Below are 16,991 nucleotides of genomic sequence, written 5' to 3' on the forward strand. Positions count from 1 at the left end.
TTCTCCAGTGGTGAAATTATGTAGGGGTCATTTAAATGTCATTACTGCCTCTTACTGCCATGTTTTACACAGTGGTAAGTGAGAGTAAAAAATGTCTACTCTAAATCGTACAGCAGTCAAATGGCCAACCCTCTGAAGGCCTAATGGAGTAAGGAGTAGTCTCCTTCGCTGACATACTTAAGATCTTCCCGTCCGTAATTCATGTCGGTGGCCCTTCTGCCAAAACTCCAATCAGCCCCTCAAACTGCTATGAGTGAGAGGTTTACCCAACCTCCTAATGTGTGTCTCTCGCTCACAATGAGTGAGGCTTGAGGTCTCTGGAAATGGAGCAGGATATTTTGTAGGTGAAGGATGGCATTGGGCAGGCAGGTTTCTGTGCAGGGGTTACATGGGATAAAGACGAGAAGGATTCAATGTATGTGGTAGGTAAGCACATGCAGGCCATGGCAGGACTCCAGTAGGCAATGTGTGGTATAGTGTTATTGTTCGAAGTTGACAAGGGCGCTCTCGCACACATGTCAACTCAGAACAATGTCAGCGGCTTCGCTTCATTAGGCTGCGTGTGCGTGCAGGGAGCGAGTGAGATGTCGCGTGTAGTTGTGGACATTTAAAATGCATCGTGTGTGTGTGCAGGGAGCGAGTGGGCGGCTGAGAGCCACCACGAGCGTTGCTATGCTTTGAATGTAGAAGGGTTATACGATGTGGGGGAAAAGGACTGTTTGGGCATTCGTTACTTACCTGTCACTGATGTCAGATGCATAATAAACATGCTCTTGAAGATGACAACGTTTCTTGGCAATTTGTTGTAAGGATTACATTTTCAACACAATGTATGGGGTCAGATGGGACCAGAGAGCACAAATCAACTGTTCAGTGGTAAAACTACAGGAAGATGGTGTACTGACGGAGCCACCCGGCCCGTCGACACACGCACACATGCACGCACACAGCCTGGGGGCGGGTCAAGCCCTCAGGTATAAATAAACGGGCGCGAGACCGTCTCGTGGTCTTCGGCCCCTAACCTATAGCTAGTGTCTGTGTGTTTTTACAGCGCAGTATATAGTTAGGCACCACTTCGTGGTATAGAGCCTCACTTCCCCGACCAGACACTACACTGGCGATGAGGCGGGTACTTTGCCCACGCCTCGCCCCCGCGGACGTGCCCGCCGTGTCCCTTGGCGCAGTCTGTGCCACGCTTGCGCTGCCTGCGCTAGAGCCGCTGTGCTGCCCGGACCCGGACTTACCTACTGCCGGTAGGTGCTTCGCTCCTATTGTGGCGCTTGAGCTGAGCCCTCCAGGGGAGGCCGCTGTGTCCGCCGTTTACCCCACGCTGCTGCCCACACCGGCATCACCACATCCGAGGCCCAGCGCTGCCTCACCGCGACCCTAGCGCTCGAGCCCATCTGCGCGTGGGAGGGGAGTGGAGCGGCGACACGGCATTCATCGGAGGGACTGACTCGGCCCTCGCCGCACCCCCGCGACTGCCCACTCTTCTCGCGGGCGCGGAGGAGAGACCCAACCAAAGCTCACGCATCTCGCGGAGCAACCAATCGTGCCGTTTTAAGGGGTGAGACGCCCCAGAGTCCCTCACGCCGGCCGTTTAGGCCCTGATAAATCTGGAAAGGCTGCTCAGCCTCACAGGAAGCACAGATTTTGGCACCAAGAGGAAGGAAGGCCCACCAGTCGGGTGTTGCAGCAGTCACCACGTGACTCCACCACACACCTGCATCAGCGCGCAAGCCACGTGCCACTGCACTGCCGAAGATGAGTCAGTTGGCAACAGGGGGGGGGGGCTGCAGCCACCGGCCCGACCCAACGAGTCCCAACTCCGCCACCTTTGCCACCACAGAATGCCGGTCAAGTACAGGCAGGACCACCAGCTCCAGTCCCTGCCACCAACATTGTGCCATCCACTACTGGTCATGCCATGGCGGCTCCGCTCCCACCATTCAGTGAACTATCCGATCCTGCCACGGCAGCCACGTGGTGGCGCCTCTGGCTGGGTCGTCTAGAACATTACTTCGTTGGGGTCAGGGAGACGGACGCAAAGGTCAAACGCTTGCTCCTTATGTGCTACGGGGGCGACGAGCTATACGAACTATTCGAGACCCTGCCGGATAAAGGAGATGACAGCGACTACACGGCCGCCATCACGGCGCTCAATCGCCACTTCGACCCCCGTGCGAACCCGGACTATGAGTGGTTTAAGTTGCGTCAGGCCTGCCAGGCAGAAGGCGAATCGATCGATGTCTACTACGCGAGACTCCGCAAGTTGGCAACGTCCTGCGAGCTGCCGGACAGAACACTGGAAATCAGAGCACAGCTCATCCAAGGCTGCAGGTCAGTTCAGCTGAGACGACTCATCCTACGACAGCCCCGAATCAGCCTAGACGAGATCCTGGTGTTGGACCGGTCGCACAAACTCTCCAATGCCCGGGCCAAGGCGATGCAAGCAGCACTGGACAGGCCTGCCATGCGAGCTAAACACGTGTCCGTTAAGGAAGAACACGTCGACGTTATCCGCAGACGGCCAGGTCCGCCTGCCCAGAAGGGCCCGCAGCAACCAGGAGCCTCACGCTCCTCATGCGGGAATTGCGGAATGGATCACCCGTCGCATGGCTGATGCTTCGCACGTGGAAAAACGTGCTCCAACTGTGGAAAGATGAATCACTTTGCCAAAGTGTGTCGCAGCAGTGGCAGCCGTCGTACCGGTCCAAGCGGCAGAGGTGTCAGTCAAGGAGTGCGTCAAATCTCGCTTGAAGACCACGGACCCTGCGGTGACAACGCATAGGCCGCATTTCGCATGGACGAAGATGAGACTGACGATGTATTCTTCGTTTCCTTCGTGGGTCGTGATGGATCTAGGAGATGACCCCCGCCTATGTGTGAGGTCCACATCGAGGGCTCCCCCTTGCAAGCTCTGATTGATACCGGGGCATCAGTGAATGTGATGGACAACTCACAGTATGAACAACTGTCTCCTCGTCCGCCGCTGTCTCCCTCAAAGGCCAGGATATACACATACGACAGTGACAACCCACTGCCTGTACGAGGGGTCATCACCGTCACAGTAGCGTGCAACGGCCAAGAAGTCCACACGAAATTCCACGCGACTTGGGGGAAGCGAGGTACGCTCCTCAGCTGCCACACCGCGGAGGACCTCCGACTAGTGTTCTTCGCCAACCAGATTCACGAGCGACACGCAGATGCCATGTTGAGTGAATTCCCGGCGCTCTTCCAGGGACTCGGCCGCCTAAAATGAAAAATGTTCAAGCTACACATCGACCACACGGTGAAGCCGACAGCACTGCACCATAGGAGAGTGCCCTTCCACCTGCGGCCACAGATGGAAGAGGAGCTGAAAAAGCTCAAGGAACTGGGGGTCATCGAAAAAGTGTCGGGCCCGACGCCCTGGGTGTCACTCCTCGTGGTGGCCCCCAAGCCCAAGCAACCAGGGGCCATAAGACTCTGTGTGGTCATGCGCCTCCCCAACAAGGCAATCAAAAGGGAGAGGCACCTCATGCCTATGATGGATGATATAGTGGCTGATCTAAACGGAGCCAGGTGGTTCTCCAAACTGGACTTAAACGCAGGCTACCACCAGCTCGAGCTGCACCCTGACAGCCAAAATATCACGACATTTTCGACCCATGTCGGCCTCCGCAGGTACAAGCGCCTGAGCTTCGGCGTCTCGTCCCCTGCCGAAGTGTTCCAAAATGCAATCAAAGAGACGCTCTCGGGACTCCCAGGCGTGATCAACCTAAGCAACGACATTCTGGTCTTCTCCAAGATGCTTGAGGAACACCATGGACATCTTCGAGCCACACTTCAAAGACTAGCTGACCATGGACTCACGCTGCACCGCAAGAAGTGCTCGTTCTACAATGAGTCGGTGGAGTTCTTTGAATATATATTCTCCCATGACGGTCTGAGAGTGGACCCGAAGAAGGCCGACGCCATTCATGCGGCCCCCAATCCAACGTCTGCAACAGAGGTACGCAGTTTCTTGGGGATGGCCACATACTGTGGCTGTTTCATTCCCAACTTGGCGTCCCTGTCGGAACCCCTGCGCGCTCTCACCAAGTCGGGCCACCCGTGGACGTGGTCCGCGAAAGAGGACGAAGCATTCCGGGCAGTAAAAGACGCCCTCATAGATGACAAGGTCATGGCATACTTCCGGCCACACAGGCAGACAGAGGTAGTCGTGGACGCCAGTCCGGTAGGGCTGGGGGCAGTCCTGATGCAGAAGACAGAAGACCAGAAGTGGGTACCCACGGCATACGCCAGCCGAGCGCTGACAGCGACGGAGATGCGCCACACGCAGATTGAGAGGGAGGCGCTCGCCATAAAGTGGGCCTGTCAACATTTTCATTTGTACCTGTTCGGCCACGAGTTCAAGGTCGTCACGGACCACAAACCACTGGTGCCGGGGGGTCGGCCAGGCTGGCGCCGCCCCGGATTGAAAGGTGGGCCGTTCAGCTCCAAACGTACAGATTCGAGGTCATCTTCCGCCCAGGAGCAGACAACCCGGTGGATTTTCTGTTGTGCCATCCAGGACACTTGCCCCTTGCGTCAGAGCTGGACGATCTGGAAGACGTGGAAGAGTTTGTCTGGGTGATATCGCAGGAGGCATGTCCCAAGGCCCTGACACTGGAAGTCATTGGGGCAGCCACAGACCGAGATGAGTGTCTCCATCGTGTGAAAACCACACTGGAAAATCGCAACTGGAAGCGGTTCCTGTATGGAGCCAGCGCGCTGACGCAGGAGGAACAGACATTTCGACAACAGATGTGGCGGGCCCAAAGCGAACTTTGCACGGGACCCCATGGGGTAGTCCTGCGTGGCGCCACCATTGTCATCCCCTCGAGCCTACAACGGGAAGTGGTCCGCCTTGCTCACCAAGGTCACCAGGGGTGGCCAAGACGAAGGCTCGTCTGCGCAGGAGAGTGTGGTTCTCGGGCATTGACGGATCTGTTGAGGAGGAGATCCGCAACTGCCACTCATGTGTCATCACCAGCCAAGAGTCGGCGCCACACCCCGTCTTCACGGAGGACCTTTGTGATACTCCATGGTCAAAGATAAGCATCGACTTTGGCTCGTTCCCTGATGGCCGGCAGGCCCTGGTGCTGATTGACTCGTGTTCAAAATTCCCGGTGGTGGAGGTGGTACCCTCCACCGCATTCAACCACGTAAAGCCAGCGTTGGACAGGACATTTGCCATGCTAGGTTTTCCTGATGAGATAAGGTCAGACAACGGGCCGCCATTTCAGGGCAACGATTTCAAAACCTACCTGCACAGGCGAGGAATACACCACCGGAAGATCACGCCACAGTGGCCTCAAGTGAACGGCGAGGTCGAAAGATTTATGCGGACAATGAACCGGGCGTTGCAGATCGGTGTGGAGCAAGGAGAACTGCCGGAAGAGTGTCTGGCGCAGTTCCTGAGTGCCTACAGGCAAACACCTCATTGCACTACGAAGTGTGCCCCAGCGCATGTCATGTTTTGCAGGACGCCACGAGATTGCATACCAACAAGCCCAGCGTGGAAATCCCCCGAAATGAACCATGAAGCAACCCAAGCTAGAAGGCGAAGCACGAACGACAGAGCGAGCCGGGCGAGAGGGGTGAGCATCAGGCCTCTGGCGGTTGGAGACCATGTTGTGCTAAAGACCCGACATCGCAACTGGAAGTATCAGACGACGTTCGAACCCGAAGTGTGGGAGATCGTATACATCCATGGCACTAGGGCTGTGACACGGAACGTGTCGTGGTTTAAGCGTGTCTCCACAGAAAAGATCCCGAGAAGTCAGACACTGGAGGACACAGAGTGCAGTGACGACGACCCGATCCTCCCAGGGACACCGGCAAGTCAGCCGGACCGGGAACCGTCACCGTCCAGGCCAGAGCCAGAGACAAGTGCCGCCCGATCAAGTCCTGCGCGCAATACTGAAGAGCTGATGCGAGAAGAAATGGCAAGAGGACAGCGTAGTCAAAGGTACCATCTTCGACCAAACCCGACCCCCAGCCAGAGACTCAAAGAGTAAGACTATGCGTGGGTTCTCCGCGCTACTGAAACACCCAAGTAGCCGGGGCTAAAGAACTGTGAGTTTGGAGGGATGTACTGACGGAGCCACCCGGCCTGTCCACACACGCACACACGCACGCACACAGCCTGGGGGTGGGTCAAGCCCTCAGGTATAAATAAACGGGCGCAAGACCGTCTCGTGGTCTTTGGCCCCTAACCTATAGCTAGTGTCTGTGTGTCTTTACAGCGCAGTATATAGTTAGGCCCCACTTCGTGGCATAGGCCCTCACTGCCCCGACCAGACACTACAGTTGGGATAGAGTGCAAGGTTGTGATGCACGGAATGCACGGAGGGTCCTCCCCCAAAATGGGGACTGGACGCGCAGCTTAGGATCCGGGCACCCGTGGGCTGGGAATGACGCGCTCTAACAGGATGCCGGCCACGGGCAGTTTGAACCGGTTCCTGGTCTGTGTGCCTTCTGGTCACTCGCCCAGATTGGCGAGTGGCCGGAACGGCGTCATCACGGAGCGCCTTGGACGGGATGGCAGGGTGAGGGTATAAAGACCTTGGGCCAATTGGCCTTGGCCTTTCCTCACCTGGTCATCCCGACGGCGCCACTGGACCGGCTCTCCATCGTCTCCCTTCGTCTTCCGGACCGTCTCCGCTGCAGGCCGTCACTGGGAATTATCGGGATCACAGTGTTTGGTGTACCGGGCTGAGGCCGGCGCTCGGACTCTGGGCTGCGCCCCCTCTCCTGCGGTGTTTCCGGGGACCGGGCTGCTGCGGCCCCTTTTTCACCTTCTTCACCCACCACCAGCCTCATCTGGGAGACACGCTCTGGGTCCATGCGGACGTGGCTACTTCGCCTCGCCCGTTTTTTTGTCACCTCCCAGGCCCAGGGGATATCCCAGAGTATTCATGCCTAGGCGGCCCCCTGGGCCAGAAACGCAGCCGGTGAGTGCCACAAATGCTTGGGAGGTGGGGGAATTGCGTGTGGGAGTGTGGGCGTGATCCTGTGCTGTTCTTTGCATGGGTCCAGCGTTGCGCTTGACTTCCTGACTTGATTGGCGCCCACTCGTGCAGTATGTCAGGGAAAAACAGCGGGGTGGGGAAAAGAAAGGACAAGGACCCGGATTTGGCGCACTTGCTCAAGTTGGTTTTGACTAAGCTGGGTGCGGATGGGGTTGAGAGCACTGACTCGGGTGTCCAGGAGATGGGTACTGCAGGGGAAACCAGCCGCCCACGCCGTTCCCATGTACCACCTCGCGCTGCCTTCCCCCTGGTCCAGCGCAAAGGCAAACGCATTTGGCCCACGGCCACTTCTCCCCTTGAGCCGATCATGGAAAATCAGCCTCCTCCTGTGACTCTGGTGCCCCCTACTCTCGCAACTCCTGCAGCACTCCCGGGCGTGATTCCTGCACCAGCGCCCACTCTGACTCCGGTGCCCCCTACTCTTGCTACTCCTGCTGCACTTCCGGGCGCGCTTCCTGCCCCTGCGCCCATTCCTCTTCCGGATCAGCAGGGGAATTATGCTGCGCTGGAGTCTATCAGGCAGACCTTATCTTCTTTTGCCGGCGGGTCGACTGGGGAGGTGCGACGTCCTTACCCACCATGGCTAGTTCACCTCTGGTGCCCGTTCCCCCTGCCACAACACTTTTGCCGCAACCGGCCCAGTGTGTGGATCCTACACCCCCGCCCTCCTTTGCACCACCCGCCCACGGGGGTGATCCTGTTGCACAAGCTTTGATCTCTGTGTCGCAGGTGCTCACCATGCTTACTAATCCACCTGCCGGCGATATCTCTTCTCCCCTGTCGACCACCCCCTGGTCCCCGTCTAACAAAATTATGGTGGCAATCGTGGATTTGAGGAGGCAGGTTGAGGCCTTGGTGGCGTCACGTCCGGTTGTGCCTAGCATTGGCAGCTCCACTGCCCCTTCTTGTGCACCTGCAAGCGATTCTTCTGGTACAGGTAAGAAACCTGATGCAGGGGGGGATAAAGCTTGTGTAGTTCACACCCCTATGGCGAGGGAGGAATCGCTTTTATCCAGGCCTGGCAAGCTCTCTTCTCATGCCCCGCCGGACGTGAAAGACAAGATCTGGAGGGGTGATTTTGTAGATGTGTTTTCATTGGTTAGGGGGAAAGGAGGGAATTTGACCTCAAACATAAGGAGAATAAGTACACTTATCCTAGAGAAAAAAAGCCTAAGGTGGAGGAATCTATTACAAACTGGTTGATTGGTTTTAATGTTTATATGTCAGTCATGTTGAAAAAGAAGCCTGAGTTAGCAGCCTCCATGATTTTTTACTCTAACAAGATCCTCAAAGGGCACCACGTTCATAGGGGTTCGGTCTGGCTGGACTACGATTGGGACTTTATGTGTGCAAGAGTTGAGGACCCTGGCATTGGGTGGGACCAGACGGAGTTGAATGTTTGGCTGGAGAGTGTCAATAATAAAACACCTTTTAGATCGCCTTTTCAGCAGCAGGCAGGCAGGCCAGAAAAAGTTGCATACGCCCCTCTGGCTCCTGCAAATATAGACACAACTGCTCCTTCTGTGGTGAAGCGTCCCACCCTGAGTTTAAATGTAATAAGAAACCCAGAGATAAAGGAAAAGAGGCAGTCAAACCTTCAAGTTAGTCCCAGGCTGCCCTCCCCTATTGACATTGTTAAATTAATCCCTTGGTTGAATGAATATCCACGTAGGGGTTCGGCGAAATTAATCTATTCAGGTTTCTCCACTGGTTTTAGAATTCCCGCTTCTTCAGTGTCTCCTATCCCGCATTCTGCCAATTCTGCTTCAGCTCATGCACACCGTGAGGTGGAAAGATAGAGAAGGAGTCCGCGCTCAGTAGGATCGCAGGCCCTTTACCTGCCCCGCCTTTTGCAAATTTTGTCTGCTCGCCGCTGGGAGTAGAGCCCAAGAAGGAGGAGGGGCAGTTTAGGTTAATTCACAATCTCTCTGTGCCTAGGGGCGCATCAGTAAACAAGGCCATTGATCCCCTGCTATGTTCTGTCCGATACGCTTATCTGGACCAGGCTCTGTGCATTCTGAGGTGACTAGGCAAGGGTGCCCTTTTGGCAAAGACAGATATTGAGTCCGCCTTTCGTCTCCTTCCTGTTCACCCTGACGACTACCATCTTCTGGGGTTTCAATTTGGGGGCGCCTTTTACTTTGATAAATGTCTACCCATGGATGTAGCGTGTCCTGTACCTACTTTGAACAGTTTAGTTCACTCTTGCAATGGATATTTACTTCTGTCACTGGTCATAGTGATATAATTCATTATCTCAACGACTTTTTGCTGCTAGGCCCCTCTGGCTCTGAGGCCTGTGCTCAGGCCCTGGGGTCTCTGACCTCTTTCTTTAAGAAAGTCGGGGTCCCCATTGCCCCGGATAAGACCGTTGGCCCTTCGACATGTATCACTTTCCTGGGGATTGAGATTGACACGGTTGCTGGGGAGTGTATCCTACCAGCTGATAAGGTCCAGGCTTTCTGCTTGTCTATTGACACAGTGCTGGCTGCCAAGAAAGTTACGCTCCACCAACTACAGGTGCTGGTTGGGCAATTGAATTTTGCACTTCGAATCATACCGATGGCGCGTGCCTTCTCACAGTCCATCGCCAGGTCCATGTCCCGTCTTAAGGAGAAATACCACCACACCCGGCTTTCTAGTGAGGTCAGGGTGGACATAAAGATTTGGGGTGCCTCTTTGCAGCAATTTAATGGCACCGTCATTTGGCCCGCGTCCCGTCTCTAACACTGAGCTGGGCCTGTATACGGATGTGGCAGGCGGTATTGGCTTTGGGGCTATCCTGGGCCGTGATTGGTGCAGGGGCGACTGGACAGATTCTTGGCATATTAATTGCATGACAAGGAATGTTACCTTCCTGGAACTCTTTCCCATCATTGTTGCTGTAACGATAAGGAAGGAGGAGCTTAGGGATAGGAGTGTCATTTTTTGGTCTGACAATATGGCTGTAGTTGAGGCAATCAACATGCAAGGGGCATCCTGTCCGGAGCTACTTAGGTTGTTGAAGCACCTGATATTACTCTGTTTAAAAGCTAACTGTAACCGGGAGTACTCAACACTGGAGGATAAGGCGCCTTCATTAGACTGGTGGGTTGCTGACGCCTCGTCTCTCCCCTCTTTTCGACGACCACAGAATGACTGGAGTTACGAGGACGATCCACTGTGGGGGAAACAAGAGAAGATGGAAGGCGAGTGGCCCTTTAACACCTTCTGTGCTGCGTGAATTTTCCCCCGGTGCTGAACGTTCCATTGGGCCTATGGAACCATGACGGAACGTTCCGTCATAAGCACAGGCCACCTTATGCTCATGACGGAATCGTTCCATCATGAGCATGGAAGGGGTTAAGGAGGCGTATACTACTGTGACAGAACCGCCCAGGAGTGACGTGGCCGAGGGAGCATTGGTGAAAAAGAAGGAAGTCCTAACATAGGCGTGTGACGCCACCAACGCTGGAGACTGAGCAGGTTCCAGGGTACGCGACCGGAGGGAAGAAGAAGAAGCGGACCGAAGAAACGACCAACAGAAAGAAGCAGACGAGAAGCCAGGAGGCCAACGTCCCGGCGAACCTCCCAGCCAGACTCACGGAGGAGAGGAGTCTGGCTCTCCCAGGTACGACAACGGGTGTCGACTTGGGTTGGGAGACGAGGTGGGTCCGATAAGAGGTAGTGAAGGGGGTCGGAGCAGGCTCGTACTTCTAAGCTTCCTCACACCTCTGCAATTCCCCCCCTCCTTTTGCACTCTCCGTTACACTCCAGCCATAAGGCTAGACAATGTAAATAGCACTGGTGATCCCCTCACACCTGGGTCCCCTACAAGCGTAATTCTCAGACGGACGTCTGATTCTTGTCCTCTTTTGTTCTTTTGGGTGCCATTACGCTGCAAACTTGGAGGAAGAGGCTGAATGACCATACCTACCGGTTCTGGGATAGAAGATCTACAAAGAGGAGGGACCAGTTTAAAGACAGATCCCTAAAGCCAGCACCGGCACGATGGATCCAGCTGTTTTTTCCCGTGAAAGACACTCAGCCAAAAAGAAGAAATCATTTATTAAAATAAAACCCTATATCCCACGACCTGGTCTCCGGTCTGTCTATCCCACTCCGCTACAACTGGTGTCAGAAGTGGGATCTGACCCTTCCATCTCATCAACAGCGATGGATCAATTAATACAACACTTAATTAAGGGTCTGGAAAAGCTGGAGTGGGCGGTCGAACGCCAAATGACTTCAGCTCAGGCAGATCGGGAGGTGTTTAAAAACGCAATGACTGCACAGTTAGAAGGCCTGCAAAAAGTCATTCAAGAACCGGGAGCCTCTGGGGTGCCTGAAAGACGTCCTCCGTTACCCCATCCATCCGGAGTCGCTCTATAAAAGTATGTAACAGGGGATGACCCTGATGCCTTTCTTACAAATTTTGAGAGGGTAGTCAGGCCTGTGGCTGGCCTGAGGATAAATGGCCATTTTTCCTAGCTCCCTTGTTGACAGGACCAGCCCAGGAAGCCTATCAGGTAGCCAACCCCTTAGGGAACACCCCATACCAGGATATCAAGACTTTAATATTGGATCACCAGGGGCTAGATGAAGAAGCATATAGGGTAAAGTTCTGCAAAGAAAAAGGAATACAAGGAGAAAACCCCAAGACTTTATTTTTTAGATTAAAAGCAGCGGCAGACAAATGGCTGCGTCCAGAAACCAGGAGTAAGGAGGAGATAATGAATATCATCTACCTACAACAGTTCATGGAAGCACTACCTTATGGTACACAATGCTGGTTAAAGCAACACTCTGGACTCACACCAGCACAGGCCATAGAAATGGCCGCAAACTATACAAGAGCACAACCTAGAACCCTGCTCTGGGATGGGGATAACACAACAAAAACCTCAACTGTCCAGAAAACTGAAAAGAAGCCCAAACCGGGAACAGAAACCGGAAGAACAAGACCTTTCAAATTTGAAGCACCTCCGCTGAAAACACCGCAATGTTACGAGTGTGGAGAATGGGGCCACATAGGCCGTATATGTCCCAGAAAGAAGCCACCAGAGGAATCGATGGAAGTCGGCTACATTTCCAGAGCTGTGATGTACTCAGCAGAGATGGGAACCTCCTGCTATGTATGGGTCAAAGTTAATGAAAAAACCATAAAGGCCTTGTTGGACTCTGGATGTAGGCAGTCTGTTATCCAAACCTCCCTTGTCCTTTCTAGCCAGATCATTCCAGGAAAAATAGTTCACATAAGATGCGTTCATGGGGACGTAAAGCCCTGCCCCGTAGCGTTGATAACCTTATATCCCGCAGACAGGCCTCCTTGTAAGGTAAAGGTAGGGGTAATAGAATCACTCCCCGAAGATCTCATTATAGGAGTAGACAACCCAGACTTTATGGCTATGTTCAAAAAAGAAATGAGAGAAGGCCCACCTATAAAGGACGTTCTGGCCCCTGCCCTAGTAACCACCGAACCATGGGTGTTAGATAGAAACTTTAAATTCGCTCAAGCCAATGATGCATCCTTGTTTAATGCTTGGGAAATGGCCCACTTAAACCAGTCAAAGACACAGGTGTCCTATCCCCGTTTTTGTATAGAAAAGGAGTTGTTATACCGGCAGGGCAAAGCTCAGGACCCAAAACAGTTGTTGGTCCCTAAACCTTCAGGAGACCAAGTACTATATTACACGCACTCTCACTTAACGGCAGGACATGCAGGGGCAGAAAAAACTACACAAAATATCTTGGAGAATTTTTATTGTCCGGGAATATATAAAGGGGCCTCAGACTTTTGTGAAGTGTGCCAAAAACGAAATCCGACTAAACCTCCAGCTGTCCCTCTACAATCACTCCCTATTATAGGGAATCCCTTTGAGAGAGTAGGGATGGACCTGATAGGTCCATTACCAAAAACATTGAAAGGCCACATGTATGCCCTGGTTATAGTAGATTACGCCACAAGGTTCCCGGAGGCAGTCGCGCTTAAAGCCCCTACCACAAAGAATATAGCCGAAAAAATCATAGAGTTATTTTCAAGGGTAGGGTTCCCAAAAGAAATATTAACAGACCAGGGAACTCCCTTTGTTTCACGTCTCATGCGACAAGTCTGTAAGACCCTAAATATCCATCAAATCAAGACCTCAGCTTACCACCCACAGACAGACGGTCTTGTGGAAAGATACAACCGTACCTTAAAAACTACCTTGCACAAAATGTTATCCTTAGAGAACAAAGAGTGGGACCTACTGTTGCCTTTGGCCCTTTATATCCTCAGAGCACAGACCCAGAGTAGTACATGGTATTCTCCCTTTGAACTTTTGTATGGGAGAAAACCAAGGTCTTTACTTGATATAACCAAGGAAGCCTGGGAAAATGAGGAAAAGGAAGAACACAGGTACATTCTTGAATACACCCAAATGTTGAAGAGCAAGTTAGGTAAGTTGAGAGATCTTGCTTACTCTAACCTAGAGAAAAACCAACAAAAACAAGCAAAGTACTACAATAGAGGAAAGAAATGGAGACAGTTAGAAAAGGGATACTGGGCTTCAGTGCTATTACCTACTTCTGGTAAAAAGTTTCACAAAGAGTGGACCGGACCCTACCAGACCATAGAAACCGTGGGAAATACCACCTACTGAGTAAGGATAACACCTTCTAGAACTCAGTGTTTCCATATCAATCTCCTTAAAAAAATGGTTGGGTCCCCTTCCCAAGTCAGCACAGTTTGTTCTGCCTTCCATTAATGACACCTCCACCGTAGAGCAATTGCCCATAAACGAAGAGCTAAACCCTTCAATGAAAACAACACTTCAGGCCACGCTGTAAGAGTATGCCCCCATGTTTTCAGATCAACCAGGGCGTACCAGCCTCATTGAGCATAGAATCGAAACAGAGAAAGGGGCTCGAGTCAAACTGAGGCCATATAGAATACCCGCCGCCCGAAGACAAGATGTCAGGCGAGAAGTACACGATATGGTAAAGTTAGGAGTGATAAGACCATCCCACAGTAGCTGGTCATCCCCTATTGTAATGATATCCAAACCAGATGGTTCTACAAGATTTTGCATGGACTTTCATGCTTTGAACGCAATTTCATCCTGTGATGCATACCCTATCCCAAGGGTGGATGAATTGATAGAAAAAATTGGAAAGGCGAAGTATATTACTACGCTAGACCAGACAAAAGGATACTGGCAGGTGCCCTTCCGGGAAGAAGATAAACATAAAACAGCTTTTGCAACTGAGGAAGGACTCTATGAGTTTAATGTTCTGCCGTTTGGGCTTCATGGAGCCCTGGCAACGTTCCAGAGGCTCATGAATGAGGTCCTTAAACAACATACGGAGTACTGTTCCGTATATCTTGATGATATAGTTATCTTCAGTGCCTCGTGGCCGGAACATATTGAGCACATACGAAACATCCTGTCCACGTTGCAAACAGCAGGTCTGCATGTCAATGCTAAAAAGTCCAGGGCTACATTCTCTAAGGTAAAATACTTGGGTTACATGCTAGGGAATGGAGTCATAGCCCCTCAGGAGGAAAAAGTCAAGTCAATAGTTAATACCCCTTTTCCAACATCAAAAAAAGAGCTTAGGGCCTTTTTAGGGCTGATCGATTATTATAGGAGGTTTCTACCCAACTTCTCTCAAATGGCCTCTCCTTTGACTGATCTCCTAAGAAAAACTACCAGTAAAAAAGAGGTACAATATCCCCCAGGCTCGGCCAGAGGCGTTCAGCCAATTAAAAAAGGCTATTACCACAAGCCCAGTATTGATATCCTCGAATTTTGAGAAAACCTTTTTTTTAGTTACTGACGCCTCTAATACTGGCTTAGGAGCAGTTCTGTCTCAAATAGGTGCCTATGGGCTGGAACACCCCTTATTGTTTATCAGTAGGAAGCTTCACCCGCGTGAGACCAGATATCCTACAATAGAGAGAGAATGTCTAGCGATACGGTGGGCCATAGACAAATTGAAATATTACCTGGAGGGGAAACCATTTGTCGTATATACTGACCATGCTCCACTACAGTGGATATATAAAAATAAGTCCCAGAATCCACGTATTCTTAGATGGTTTTTATTTCTGCAACCTTTTGCCATGATAATTAAGCACAGGAAATTATGTCCTTTACGGTCAATTACAGTCATGAGAGGATTGTATTCCTTGACCTAGAACTATATGTGGAAAATGGCAGACTCTGTAGTAAAGTATTTAGGAAGAGTACATCCTGTAACTCTTTACTACATTCAGATAGCGCACACCCTAGATCACAAGTGAACGCTATACCTTTTGGAGAATTTTACAGAGCTCGGCGTAACTGTAGTAAGGACTCAGATTTTAAGGTTTTGTATATCTCACTACCAATTCCATATTGTCACTCAATATCACGTTGTTCTCTACAATCACTTCATTTAAATGTTATGAATTCTTTGAAATTTATAGGATGTGACAGCCATATTCAAATTAGTAAATACTACATTTGAACCAATGAAACGCTCTCTTGGTGTGTGTTCCATTTGAAGTCTATAAGATAATTCATTAGACTGTGTTCTTACAGATGATTGTTGTCAAGTACTAAGCAATTGGTTTATACGGCAGAATCACCTGTAGACTCTACTGGGGAAGGGACACACAACCCCACTGGGTGCGCCCAGTGCAGACTGGGGACATTCATCTCAGTGACAAACAGAATGCACTGTTTGCATCTCGTACATTAATTCAGTGAGTTAACTCATAAGCTGCAGACAGTATATAATGGAAACGTAGTGCAGTGGTTCAGTCACCTATGCATATTTCCAGGTCGGTGCTCCACTGAAGATTGAGGAGGACCCTGAACGCCATCACCAGGTTGGCTACAGTCGTAGATTTAACTTGCCTCATTGGATCCATCATAACTGTGAGGTGCAGCCCAGAAGGACACACCATAGAGTAGTGTCCGTGAGGAGCATGCCTGCCTTAGTTGGGGTTGCAAGGGGCTAGGACCCTCATCACACATCACACCTGGAAAGTCATTAGGAATTAAAGTGTCCCCTCGCAAAGGATGCAGCGGGTTGAAGGGGCATGGAATCTGCTCCACTTCATTCTCAGCTACGTTTTTGCCCATGCACCTGTGTAATAGAGCACAGGCAGATGACAAAAAATGTTCTTTAATTCTCTTGGTGCTACAATGGCATGTAAATACGCGATCATTCCCTGTTTGTGCCAGCGCTAACCTTGCCCATGCAATGAGAATTATAGAAAGGGTTGCATGAAATCAGTGCTTCTCCTTTCTTTAATACGAAATGGCCACACACGCTTTAAAAGCTACATTCTCGTTGTGCCCTGGGCTCCTCTGCTAATATGGTGTTTGGGGTCTTATATCGACGGAAGAGTTCAAGAAGAAGGCCACTGCCCAGACACCTTCACCGTGTCAGCCAGTCTCCTGATTAATTTTTTGACTTTGTTCAGCAGATGTTATCCGATCGCCACAGCCAGAAGTTTAATCTGTCTTCATACGGCACGAGACCGGTTGATTTCAATTAGCTGTTTAATTAAGACACGTCTTCCATTTTTCTTCTTTCATTTCCTCCTTGTATTCGCCTGCATGCTGTATCTTTGGGACCAGGGCGCCCAATAGGCTTGTAAGGTAATTGAAAGTTTCCTATTTTTGAAATCTACAGTAAAGCTAGACATACTATAAATACTCTAGGTTTCTTCACTTAGCCGTGCCATTTTATTAGGCTAGGAGTTCTGAAATAGAAAAGATCTAACTCTATGAAATAACATATTAGACATCACACCCTTTTTGTCAGAGCTCCAAGGCCACATTTTAAGGAGTCACAGTGAACGAGGTCGCAGAAATTCACTCCAAAAAACCCATAACAAGTGAATCATAGATGACTTCTTTCTTTCATTTCACTCCCTTCAGAATTATTTTTGTCATATTATGTGGTGAAACAAACAAT

The 16,991-nt window shown here is 51.2% G+C and overlaps 1 pseudogene; it reads left to right on the forward strand.

Annotated features, from left to right (window-relative positions):
• The first annotated feature begins 7,637 nt into the window (after positions 1–7,637).
• On the forward strand, positions 7,638–8,664 carry LOC147702674 (uncharacterized; annotated as a pseudogene).
• The last annotated feature ends 8,327 nt before the right edge of the window (positions 8,665–16,991 follow it).

This window comes from Lissotriton vulgaris, chromosome 7 (assembly GCF_964263255.1).
Source record: "Lissotriton vulgaris chromosome 7, aLisVul1.2, whole genome shotgun sequence".
Lineage (NCBI taxonomy): Eukaryota > Metazoa > Chordata > Amphibia > Caudata > Salamandridae > Lissotriton > Lissotriton vulgaris.